Below are 13,938 nucleotides of genomic sequence, written 5' to 3'. Positions count from 1 at the left end.
AGTATCTATAATGATAAAAAACATACATCCCATTTAGCTTTATAACATAACTCGATCTAGTATTTATAATGATCAACTTGTTGAAAAGAAAACTCACATGACAAACATAACAACATGAAAACTATACCTCTTATTTGAGATTTATAACACAACTCATGGAAGTATTTACATCCATATACATATATACATATGCCAAAACGTATACCAAAACACATATGTTCAACGAACGAATATTGAATGATACATAACCCACATATTTATTAGCCATCTCCCATGTAGCTTCATCGGGCCCAAAGTCCTTCCACTGCACTTTAACCTACCTAATTGCTTGGTTGTAGAGCATGAGCGTCTTCCTCTACAAAATACACCAAGGTTTTGGTTGGACTTCTTTTTCAGTCACCACCTTAAATACAAACCAAATAATAACATGATCAACATCCTTTACATATCTGTTAATAAATTGAACATGGAATCATAATTGAACATGGAATCCTATTGACCCTATTTGTCTATCCATCTGTCTACAAATGATAAGTTATGCTGAAGGCCAACTCTCTACCTAAACCTACAAACAACTCTTTCATGAACCTAGAAGTGAACTTAGCATCTATGTCCAACGAAATTTTATTTGTAACACCATGTAGCCTCACTATCAGTCAAGTGAAGACCTATTTTACATCACAAGTTGAATAAGTAGATTTCACTAGAATGAAGTGTGCTACTTTGGTCAACTTGTCTACATCAGCCATGACGGAATCATGTTGTCTAGAAGTCCTAACCAAACCCGTAATGAATTCCATGAAAATAACCTCCCATTTACACTCTAGAATCATAATCGACTCTAGTAAACCACTTGGATGCTTACACTATACTTTTACCTATTGACAATCCAAGCATATCGTCATAAAATCTCCCACTTCCTTCTTTACATTCGGCCAATATTATAACTTATTCACCGTTGTCAATGTCTTTTGATATCTTGGGTGACCTGAATACGACTCAACATGAAATTCCCTCAAGATAAGCTTCTTGAGCTCAATGTTGCTCGACACATAGATCATGTCCCTAAATCTAATCAAACGATCTATTGTAAGATGATAGTCCACATCCTATTCACCTGTACCCTATTATAACTTGTAGCTATGATCCATATACCTATCATCCTATTATCATGCCTGTAAGATCTAATCATGTAGATCTATGCCATAAGAACGCATAGTTTTTATATGATTCACCTTCACTCTTCTGCTAAGAGCATCTACAGCCCTGTTTTCCTTTCCCTTAATCTACCTAATTTTGAAATCAAACTCATTGATCATGAATGACCATCTAGCTTGCCTGACATTCAGATTCAGTTGTTCAAACAAGTATCTCAATCCACTATGATCACTCATCAGTACAAGTCCACTACCAAGAAGATAGTTCCTCCACATCTTCAAAGCATGGATGATTGATGCCAGCTCAAGATCATGTGTGACATAATTCTTCTTATGCTCATTAAATTTCCTTGATTCATAACATACCACCTGTCCCTCTTGCATCGGGACTCAAACAATTCAACATGCATCCATACACACCACAAAATATTTATCTCAATCCATTATCTTGATAATTACAACATTTTTCAACAACTAATTCAACTGCTCAGAACTGGCTGCACATTCTTGCTTCCATTCAAACCTATTACATTTTCTTTACAATGATGTAATAGGATATGAAATGCGTGAGAAGTTCCTGATGAACCTCCTATACTAACCTGCTAACCCCATGAATGGCCTTACATCGTCCACATTCATAGGAGTTTCCCATTCCATGAAGCTACATTAAAGTGACTTCTAAAGTATCCCTCTATTATATTCGAAATTGCATCCAAATCCAGATTTGATGTCATTCATATTTTGTGAGAATCACCTTCAATGTTTTTCCTAGTTCATTGTATATGTAAAATTCACCATTAACCTATCAAGGCATTATAATAAGAACACCAATAACAAAAAAAAAATACATCACACAAAAAAGAATTCCATTTTGAGGCATTGTAGGTGAACCAATTATAAAAAAGAATGGCCATCTTTAAGTTTTCAAGCAGTGCTTAATGGAGGTTTCTGAATGACAACTTCATCAAAATCAAAAAGTCTATTGATTACAGAAAGAGCTAGAACATAAGTAGAACATCTCCTTATGTTTATAAGTTACAACCTTTGGAGGTCAAAAATTTTATTGATTACATGTTCCTCCCTTCAAAGTTGCTTCGTTCCTCGGGTTTTCCACCTGGAAACCTATTCTCCATTCCCTCTCTTGCAAAATAATTATCAGAAGATCTCCTTCAGCATAATTTTCCTCTACCATTACCTAAATACACCAAAATTGTAGCATAACAATACCGAGCAACATGCAGTGTGCACTCTCCAACATAATAGTAAATACTAGCGTGCAATCTATAAGTGCAGTGGACACCTAGTAGAACTGCATTTTTTTTTTTCAAATTCAAAAACAAGAAGGTCATAATAGTTATAAATACCATACTAAATTTCAATGTATGCCAACCAAAATGGGACTATCTTACTCTACATGATCTATAAACAACGTAATTAAAGAAACAAATAAGGCACCCAAACATGGCCCTTGATGTCAATCTTCTAAACCTAAAGTCTCAGTGAGGAAACTGTGTCCTAAAACATTCAAAATTAAAGTTTAATTTTGCAAGTAGGAAAACATTTTGTCGTATAAACTAAACTAATCCAAAAAATTGATCATATATGTCACTGGGTGCAGCGAAATAATAACTTAAAATATTCAGTAAACTAATATCATAAGGTTGATCAAAAATAATTTCCTCTGATACTGATTCAAAAATATTAAATTTGATGTGGCTCTTACCTTTCTTACTGAAGACATACCATTTTGAATTTGATATTTGTATATATATTTTAGCATAATAGCATATATAATATAAAAATTAAATATCACCATATTTTTAATTATTATATTTTTTAAATATAAAATTACAATAATTTTACAACCAATTATAAAAAATTAAATACACTATAATAATTTCTAAAATTAATATGAAATTTAATAAATATAATAATAACAATTTAATTTTACAGTTAAGTTAATTACCATATTAATGTATAAGATTTCATATTTCTCGTGGGATACGGACCTATCACCTTGCAATGATTTTATTCTAAAATTCATTAAGGTTTATATACTATATCTTCTCTAGATTTCAAACTATAGTAATCTCTTAAAATGAAATATCATCTATTAACCATTAGGTCCACTCAAATAATTTTCGTAATTTGAATATATATATATATATATATATATATATATATATATATATATATATATATATATATATATATATATATATATATATATATATATATATATATCATTTTCATCTAATTACATTAAATTAAAATAAAATATAATTAAATTAAATTGGTGCATGAGACCTCTTCTGACAAGGGATCCTGATACCCTAAAGTTATTGAGGCACCTATACTCTACACCATCTAATATTATAATCCCTTTTGATTTGAATCTATAATTTCTTAGGAGGAAACACATATTCACAACTATTAAACCCACTCAAATTATATCAATAAGTACAATATTGTATATTATATTTTACATGATAAAATCAAATAACAAAACAACAAGTTTTTTTGTTTATTAGGTAATGTGAGTCATGAGATGAAGGACACACCTAAGTTGCCTCTTGATTAATTGTGACCCAAATGAATTTAAGTCGTTGAAATCACCAAAGGATCTCATCCGGCCTAGACCACACCAGCCCTTAGTATGGATGGATTTTTTACCATGGGGTTTCAAATTGGTGAACGAAACACCCTATCACTGTCTATTCTACGCACAGTGGGAAAATACCAAAAATAAATCAAACCATAAATCTACTTCTAATTTATAAAATAAAACCATATGATAGTAAAAAAAATCATATAAATACCTTTAAAAAAAATACTCTCCTTACTTATGTAGCATTCCGTCTTGGTTAGTCAGCCTTACTAACACTTGGAAGGGTGCTTTTGATGCACTGATATAAATATTATGAATGTAAGGCTTGTGTATATTCCTATATGCTAGATACTTGGTTATAGTCACAAAGTTGTTTCATGGTTATGATAATATCCATGGTTGTGTGTATAAGATTGATTTTGGTTAAGTGCATATTATCGATGTTTTCTCTTTTCATATCCTAGTTTTGACTTAGGTGTATGACATGAATGGTGATCCATGATTGAGACACATAAATTCATGGATTATCATGGTTATGTGGAACATATGATTAATTATGATTTATGGATGGTACATGAGTTGTATCATTATGAATGCTTAATATTGTACTAAGTAGGATGTGATAGGGGACCTAGTCATTTTCCAATAAGGATGCTTAAATTATAAATGACTATGGAAGTCATTCCTTGAAAACCAAAATGATTGTGAAATTCATGCACAATTCTTCGTAAAATGTGATCAAGTTAATTTCATTATGAAATTCATTTGATTCCTTTGATCTACGACATTGTGATGTGTGCATGTTTTCAAACAAGACCTTAACAACAAATAATCATATGCGTATGAGCTAATAATCAGTAACTTAAGGTGAATCATAGAGTTGCAAAGAATAGTAGATGAGAAGCCATGTAAATTAGGGCATGGATTCCCAAATCCACAAAAGATAAAGACGTGGATTCTTGGATCTCTAATAAAAAGATTAGGGCATGGAGTCTTGAATATTTAAAATATCAAGGTGGAATCTTGGATTGGTGGAGTAGATCAAGGCATGGAGCCCTCAATCTACTAAGGAACAAAGATGCATGCAATAGGGGTGCAAAATTCATATTCTCCTGAAGAAAAATACCACTCATGGGTGTTAAAAAATGGAAGCACGTGAATGAATTTCCTTAAATAAAATCTCATTTTGGGAAATTCCAGAGTGACCTTCTAATAATAGAAAGTCATGTCTAGCATATCAAGTATGACTTTCCAAAAATCACCTTTCATCAATTGGTAATCAAGTATAGTTGAAGGAAAATCACTTAACCTATCATTAATCAATTTTAATAGGTCAATCTAAACTTAATCATAAATATTATTAATATTATTATTATTATCCTTTATGATACCATTATATTATTATTAAAATGAATTACAAGTCACCTTCACCACGACAATCACTTCGCACCTCTCCCTTTGATGAATCTTATGGATATACATAACTCTCTCTATATATGATATGTTACACTCCCTCCTATTCATTCATTAAAGAACATGGTGTATTCCTCTTACACTCATTAAACACATGTCATAAAATATTCCTCTTATGCTCTCTTTAATGCATATGTTACATTCTCCTTAACTAAGCAATGTGTGCCTCTACTCAAGGGAATGAGTTACAGTCCCCTAAATGGCATATGTTACTCTTCCTCAAGGCATGCATATTTCTCCTTATTTATGACAAGAGTTCATTGCTCCTCCTATATATGTCTCTCACATCTCCTCACTTGGGTGGAACTAGAGGTGCATTGTGAAAGAAAAATTGCACGTGTTTTGAGTTAATGTGTTTATATTCAATTAATGAGTATTTTGGGTTTTCAAAATCATGGAAGAAGACTTTGTATTGATATAGCTACTTAACAACACTATCATAAACAAGATCATTGTAGAATTGTCCCTGTATATTTCATTTCTTCCATAGAAAGAATCCATAATTTGTTTTATTCCAGGACTAGAGGCATGGAAAGTTGGTTTTATGTGTTATTTCTATGTTGATTTGAATTCATATGTGAATGAATGTGTGGATTTACTTAAAAAATATAGTTAATTCTGTTGGTGATAGATTGAGTATATGGAAGGCACAAACTGATTGGTAATTTATTGAATTGTTATGCTATGAAACTAATTATCATCAATGCATAAGGTAATGTCAAATTCTGGGTGTGAAATTAATTATTATGGAAGCACAAAACCATATAAAATTTATTCAATGACGTCATAAATAGAAATATATATGTCTAGAATTATAGGTGGTCTCGTTACATTTACTTTCCATACTGAGTTGGATTTGAATTCTTATTGTTTTATATAAGACTATATGCAATTGATAAGTTTCTTAGTCCATTAATCAGTCATAGCAAGGGTATCAAGACCATAGATGTGCAAGGATGCATTATATTTGATGGTTTCATGAAGCATTGAACAGTTCCACATTGTAATGGTTTGAATAAGAGCAAGTAGTACAAAGAAATCAAGCTCATGACTCATATCCATTACTGAAATTTTTGTGTGAAGACTATATTAACTTGTGTAACTTAGAAGCCTTAGTGTAAAGCCTAGAGATTGTGAAGCCTAGGTTAGGGGGCTAGTGCATGGAATGCCTACCTACAATGTGTCACCTTATAAACTAGGAATGCAATGAAGTGATTGATCCAAATGTAGAAACAGATAAACTCTCTTTTATGTAGAAGGAATTGGATGTATTCATATGGAAAGTGAGAAAATCCAAATGTAATTACAATTCATGGTATTTTGTACATGTGCCATATATTGCATAAGAAATGTGTTATATTGAGGAAATACCCATATTTTTCTTCTTCCTTCCAATTGAACCCATTTAAAGGACAAAAGATGAGTCAAACAAGATTTTTGTCACGGTGTTGAAGAAGCTTATTATGTAGGGAGGTATGTCATTTATGTGTTCTATGTTGAATTATTTAGTTAATAATATTTCCTAGATGTTGGTAAATTATTTTTAACATTCTTGGCATTTGTTTCAAAGTCGATCATTATGTAAATTCTTTAACTATTCATTTGAATATGTCATTGTGATTATTGTTCATATTTGGTGGCTATATTTCTATCGTGGTAATTGCATGGATATATTTTGATGGGAAGTTGAATCTTATAGAGCCATAGATTATTATGTGTTGTTGCTAACATGTGCAGATTGAGCTACAAAGTTGATTTTTATTTATTTTTTTGGGAAAAATTGTTTTGAGAAAAAGAGAACTAATTGACATGGGAATGAACAATTATGACAATTTATAGTTAGAAAAGTGAAGACAACATCAAGAAAAAGATGTATTCTTTGGGAAGGAGATCATAAGAATAACAATATGTGAGAATAAGGAATCAGAGAGGAGTATAGTTATACTCTTTGAGAATAATTTATATCATAATAAGTTACTCTTAGAGGAAACAACTAGAGAAAGTGTGAAATTTATCTAATTCAGAAAAAATGGGTTGGAATATCTTAAGTGGAAATTGAAGATTGAAGATTCCAAAAACTAAGAGAAGAATTGTTCTTTAGAGAATTAGAACAATTAGAGGTGATTAAGAATAAATAACATACAATATTATTTGTAGCTAAGAATAAATTTTAAGAGAAATGAAATTATACAAAAGGAAATTTTGCAGACAAAGAAAAATTCTAAGAGGTGAGTTTGGGTAGAATTGTAGCAAGGAAAATCAGGCAAGTAATTCTTTGTGTATATAATGAAGAACTGATTTTGATGAAATTTCATAGTGATTAAGAAGGCTTCGTTGTCCATAATTTGAATTTAGTGGAATAAATATTCGTAACATAAATTTTGTGATTTAAATGAATTATTTTCTTTTGCTTACAAATGAAGAAACTAATATTGGTATGGTGTACACCATTAAGTGGTTTGGGATGTTTGGAAAAAACGATTTCGATATATGTAGTCAAGTGTGAAATATATATGTATTCTCTAGTATTGTAATTATTTTTGTATGTACTTGATTGAGGTAGAATTAAATTGATTTCCAAAAGCTTGAGAATGTTGAAAAGGTGTAACACTCTCCTCCCACATTTTCCCAAGTTAACCACACTACCAGAATAAACATGTGATGAAAAGTTACTATGATATGATTCAACCTCATATATCACCTTAAGTAAGTGGAACCAATAGACCAACACTTTAAACACCTCCCTCAAGTTCTAAAGAACCTCTAGGAGCCAACCAACCCCTCCATGTGTCCAACCCTTGAGAGAACATAATTTTTGACTAAGCTACACCCCTAGTTTCTCCTAGAACAATCCTTCGATGTGACTGAGACCCTCTAGTCACTCCTATGACAAGGCCTCCATGCTACTGTGGCCTTTTCCAGGCAGTTCTATGCCAGCAAGCCCAAATTTTGAGCCACATTTTCAAGGCTAGGGCTCAAACCCTTTTCCAGAACTCCACTAAACTTCCAGAAATGATAAAAACCATTGAGATAAGGCTACTAATACAAAAATATAAAAAATTATTTGAATGAACCCTATCAGCTATGACAGGCATTCCATCAAACACATCATGAACATGTAATCTACAGGTCACAAGAACAAATCTGAACATAGGGACTTCATACTTATTTGAGATTCGTCAAGCATGTCTGATATCCTCTCACAATAGTTTCATTATCATCTGTTAGGTCATACATTCATTAATATTGCATTTATAAATAAAAACATGATGAGATCCATAACCAATGTCTATCATAAATCATGCTTATAACCATCATATAACGAACCAAATAGAAATGATAGAACAACCATTAAAGCCACATAATAACAAGTACATTTACAAATAAAACATGAGAGGAAAGAGATCTTATTAACATATACAAAATCCAACCTAGCCAGGGACTTCCACGTACCACCTGACCATATATTGGGCTAAACTAAATCTTTCTTTTAACTAATCACTCTCGTCCCATATTACAAGCATGAATGTTTCACTCACAACATAACCAATCAAGGCTTCCTCGGGATTTACCATGTATACCACTAATACATTCCTAGGCCCAAATAATAAACATACATTATAAGCTTTACCACAATCCCACCATATATGATTCAACGGGTCACTGGGCCCTAAACAAGTATGGATTCCTCTCTATCTCTCCACCTAAACTTTGAGGAATATTTCATCTCCACCATGAGGAATATTTACCATATATTCTGCCATTATCAGTCAAAGGGTTCCTAGGCCCAACAAGGGTATTCACAACTAGGATTTACTGTGTATCTTGCCATTACTAGTAAAGGGATTCCTAGGCCTTTTGATTTTTCTTGATACCGTTGCACTCAATTCTGAAACCATCTGGAAATCAAGCTCAACCAAGTAAAACAATCCCACCACACCATGGTTATCTAGGAATTCCAAGGGATGGTTGAAAACCATTTTCACACCTCACGAAAACCATGTTAATGACACCAAAAGAACCAAATACGCACATACATATACCATGTGTGCCAAAGCAAGAAAGGAAATGATACATGCAACTCGATTCCTGCAAGTAATCCCATTGTACCTGCAAGTAATCCTTCCTAAGAGTGCTCCAATAATACTCTAAGTGTTTGAGAGTATGAGAGAAGAGTGAGAATTGATAGAGAGATCATTAACTGAACTAACAAAAGGTTGTGAACTAATCGTAAAAAGCTTTTTGATTAATTAGGCATATATTTTCTTAATTTTCCTTAATTTTCCCTTCAATTGCCTCCTCACATGCAACCTGTGACCTTTCACCTTCCTTTTCTCCTAATTTCCTTTATTTTCATAAATAAATGCCAAATAATGCCTCTTTGCCTTTTCCTTTGCCAATTTCCCTTAGCCATACTAAACCAAATGAACACCCATAGTAGTATGTTTTTCCCAACATTTAGCTTGGAATAAATGACCCGTGACCTTGGTCTTATTTTTCCCTTATTAACGTTATTACATGGATTTTTAAAATAGTGATGTTACACACCCCACCCCCTTAGGGGAACACCATCATCGGTGTTCAGTGATACCTATAAACAACAAGACTACTGAAAAGAAAAACATACTACCCATGGAGCTTTATAACTTAGCTTGATGTAGTATTTACAATGATCAACCTACTCAAATGAAAACCAACATGACAATCATAACAACATGAAAACCCTACCAATTATTGGAGCTTTATAACACAACTCATAGTAGTATTTACATCCATATACATATACCAAAACAACATGCTGAAACATATAACAAAATAAATCCTCTCACCCCAGTGAATAAAGAAGGATACATAACTACATCTGATCAGCCATCTCCCATGTAGCTTCATCAGGCTGATGTGCTTCCATTTCACTTTGACCTAGTCGATTTCTTGGTTCGGTAGCATGAGCATATTTCTCTGCAAAATACACTCAGGTGCAGTTGGAATTCTCTTTCTGGCTCCACTTTCAATACAAACCAATCAATACATGATCAACATCCTTTACATATATCCTAAGAAATTAAGCATTGAAAACATCATGGACTTTCACTGTTGAAGGAAGTGCAAGTTTGTAGGCCACTGGTCCAATCCTTTCAAGATCTCAAAAGGCCCACAATACGAAGGTGTTAACTTCGAACATGGCCCAATCCTCAAGTAGCTATTATTGGGCTTGATGCGCAAATACACATGTTCCCCAACCTGAAACTACTTAAAAGAAATATGTTGATCTGCATAAATTTTCTACTTGTCCTCTATTGCCTTTAGATTCTTCTTGATAACTTTCATTTATTGTTCCATATCTGCCAACATGTATGGTCGTATCAATACCTTATTTAATGGATCATTGCAACTGATGGGAGTATTACAACCTCACCCGTAAAGTGCCTCAAACAGACTCATCCTTAGTGGCTCTTGATACACATTATTTTAAGCAAATTATAGCAGTGAAAGATACTTTCCCACTTTTGTTTTTGATGCATGACCTACATTCTCAACATGTCCTCCAAAATCCTATTGAACCTCTCTATCTGTCCATCTGTTTATGGATGATAAGATGTGTTGAAGTCCAACTCTCCACCTAAACCTACAAAAAACGCTTTCCAGAATCTAGAAGTGAACTTAGCATCTCTATCCAACACAATCTTATTTAGAACACCATGTAGCCTCACGATATCCCAAATGAATACCTATGCTAAATCACCAGTTGAATAAGTAGACTCCACTAGAATGAAGTGTGCTATTTTGGTCAACTTGTCCACCAAAACCATGATGGAATCATGTTGTCTAGATGTCCTCAGAAAACCCATAATGAATTCCATGGAAATGACCTCCAATTTCCACTGTGGAATCAAAATCGGTTGTCATAACCCATCTAAATGCTTACACTCTACTTTTACTTATTGAAAATTCGATCATCTAACCACAAGCTCTGCCACTTCCTTCTTTATATTTGGTTAGTAGTAAAAAGTATTCACCATTGTCAATGTCTTCTAGTATCCTGGGTTACTTGAATATGTTTTAGTATGAAATTCCATTAAGATAAGATTCTTGAGCTCACTGTTTTCCGACAAATAGATGTTGTCCCTAAATCTGACAAAAGAATTTGTTGTGAGATGATAGTCCACATCTTAATCACTTATATCGTGCTCCAATAACCTATGGCTACTCTCCATGTATCTTTCATATTGTTGTCCTATCTGTAAGATCTGTCCAATAAGAACTCATACTTTCTATATGATTCACTTGCACTCTTCTGCTAAGATCATTTCCAACCCTATTTTCCTTTCCCTTAATTTACCTGATTTTGAAATCAAACTCATTGATCGTGGCCAGCCATATAGCTTGCCTGGAATTCAGATTTGACTGGTTAAATAAGTATCTCATTCCACTATGATCAATTATTATTTCAAATATCCTGCCAAGAAGATAGTGCCTCCACATCTCCAAAGCATGGATGATCGCTACGAACTCAAGATCATGTGTAACGTAATTTTGCTCGTTCTCATTCAATTTCCTTGTTTCACAACATATCACTTGTCCCTCCTACATCATCACTCCACTAAGTCCTCTCATGCAGGTATATGTACACACCACAAACTCTTTATCCAGATCTGTTATCTTGAGAACTAGAGCATTTTTCAACAACTACTTCAACTACTCAAAATTGGTTGCACATTCCTCTATCTATTAAAACTTATTACCTTTTCTTTGTAATGATGTAATAGGATATGAAATGTTTGAGAAGTTCTTGATGAACCTCCTATAGTATCTTTCTAACCCCATGAATGACCTTACCTCATCCACATTCTTAGGAGTATCCAATTCCATGATACCTCTTACCTTTTCCAGATCCACTGTTATTCCTTCCTTGGAAATGACATCCCCCAAATAATGTACCTCTATTTGAAAGAAACATCATTTTCTAAGCTTGTCATACAACTGATTTTCTATTAGAAATATCAACAATGTTGCTAAGTGTTAGGCATGCTCTTCCTCATTCTTAGAATGTATCAATATATTATCAATGAACAAAATAATAAAATTGTCTAGGTATGGATGCAATACAATATTCATCAAGCACATGAAAGTAGATGGAGCATTAGTTAGACCAAAAGGAACCACAAAAAACTCATAATTCCCATACCTGGTCATGAAAGTTGTCTTGTAGATGTCCTCTTCTTTGATGCATACCTGATGATATACTAATCTCATATCAATCTTTGAGAACACTTTCCCTCCCTTAAACTGATCAAACAAGTTGTTAATTGTTGATAATGGATACATGCTCTTGATGGTTACCTTTTTTATTTCCCTATAACAAATGCATAACCTGAGAGTACCATCCTTCTTCTTCACAAAAAAAACTAGTGAATCTGAAGGCGATACACTTGGCCTAATTTATCCCTTGTCAAGAATTTCCTTCAACTGCAACTTCAGCTCTACTAACTCTACTGTGCTCATCCTGTATGGTGTATTTGATGTGGTGCTAACCTTGGTACCAACTCAATGGAAAAGTCCACTTCACTATGAGGAAGAAACTCTGAAATATCTGGAGGAAACAAATGTTGAAACTGCTATAAAACCAGGTACCTGCTCAACACCTTCACACCCTTAACATCTTTACCTCTATCACTAGAAATATGCACTACAAATAATGCACACCCTTTCCTACGACTACACTTTTCTTGCATAGTTGTAACCATTCTAACGGATGTAGATTTCTTCTTACCCTGCAAGATTATTTGTTTTTCATTGTCATCGAAGAATTCAATGGCATTGCCATAAAAATCCACCTTAGCCCTACGAAGAAACAACCATCCCATTCCCAACAACATAATATATGATCCCAATAGAAGAACATTTAAATGCATTCATGTAGGCATACCATTCAACTCAGATGCACAAGCTCTTACCCACTGATGAACTCTTTTCTTTGTACCTGTATCCAACTACATTAACCAAGATTTGCATGTACTTATTTATTCAAACCACACTTATCCCCCAAGTCGTGATTAACATAACTATAATTAGATTTAGGGTCAATAAAAATAGAAACAACTTGATCACAAAGCTTACCATCCATATCGATAATAAATGCATGGTGATCCACCTACATGTTATCCAACATTTCATAGATCCATGGAATGCTCTGTGCAACATCCCCAACTGTCTTCACAACATCCCCAATTGTTTGCGCTTCTTGTGTGCAATCTCATGCATGACAACTATAAATATGAGATTGCATGCATACATCGACATAGATAATCGACGTACATAAGAAATGCATATTCAATCGACATGCATTTGTGACAACCACATTCAGACAATAACATCGTCCACCTCTACACATCAACACAACTGTAACAATGACCACCACCATGCTCTACATAAGCACATATACAACCTTGATGCGTGCATGAAAATCCGCATTCTACCCATCTAGTCCAAGGGTTGAACCATGCTCTGATACCACTTTGTAACACCCTCCTCCCACATTTACCCAAGTTAACCAACCTACCATGGTAAACATGTGACAAAGAGTTATTGTTATATGATTAAACTTCCTAGATCAATATAAGGAATTGGAACTGACAGACCAAAAAATTAAATGCCTCCCTCAGGAGCTACAAAATCTTCAGGAGCCAAGCTACCCATTTA

The sequence above is a fragment of the Pinus tabuliformis genome, chromosome 5_1 (assembly GCF_031772625.1).
Source record: "Pinus tabuliformis cultivar Carrire ecotype Pingquan chromosome 5_1, CPIR1, whole genome shotgun sequence".
Lineage (NCBI taxonomy): Eukaryota > Viridiplantae > Streptophyta > Pinopsida > Pinales > Pinaceae > Pinus > Pinus tabuliformis.
This window is presented reverse-complemented; position numbering follows the sequence as displayed.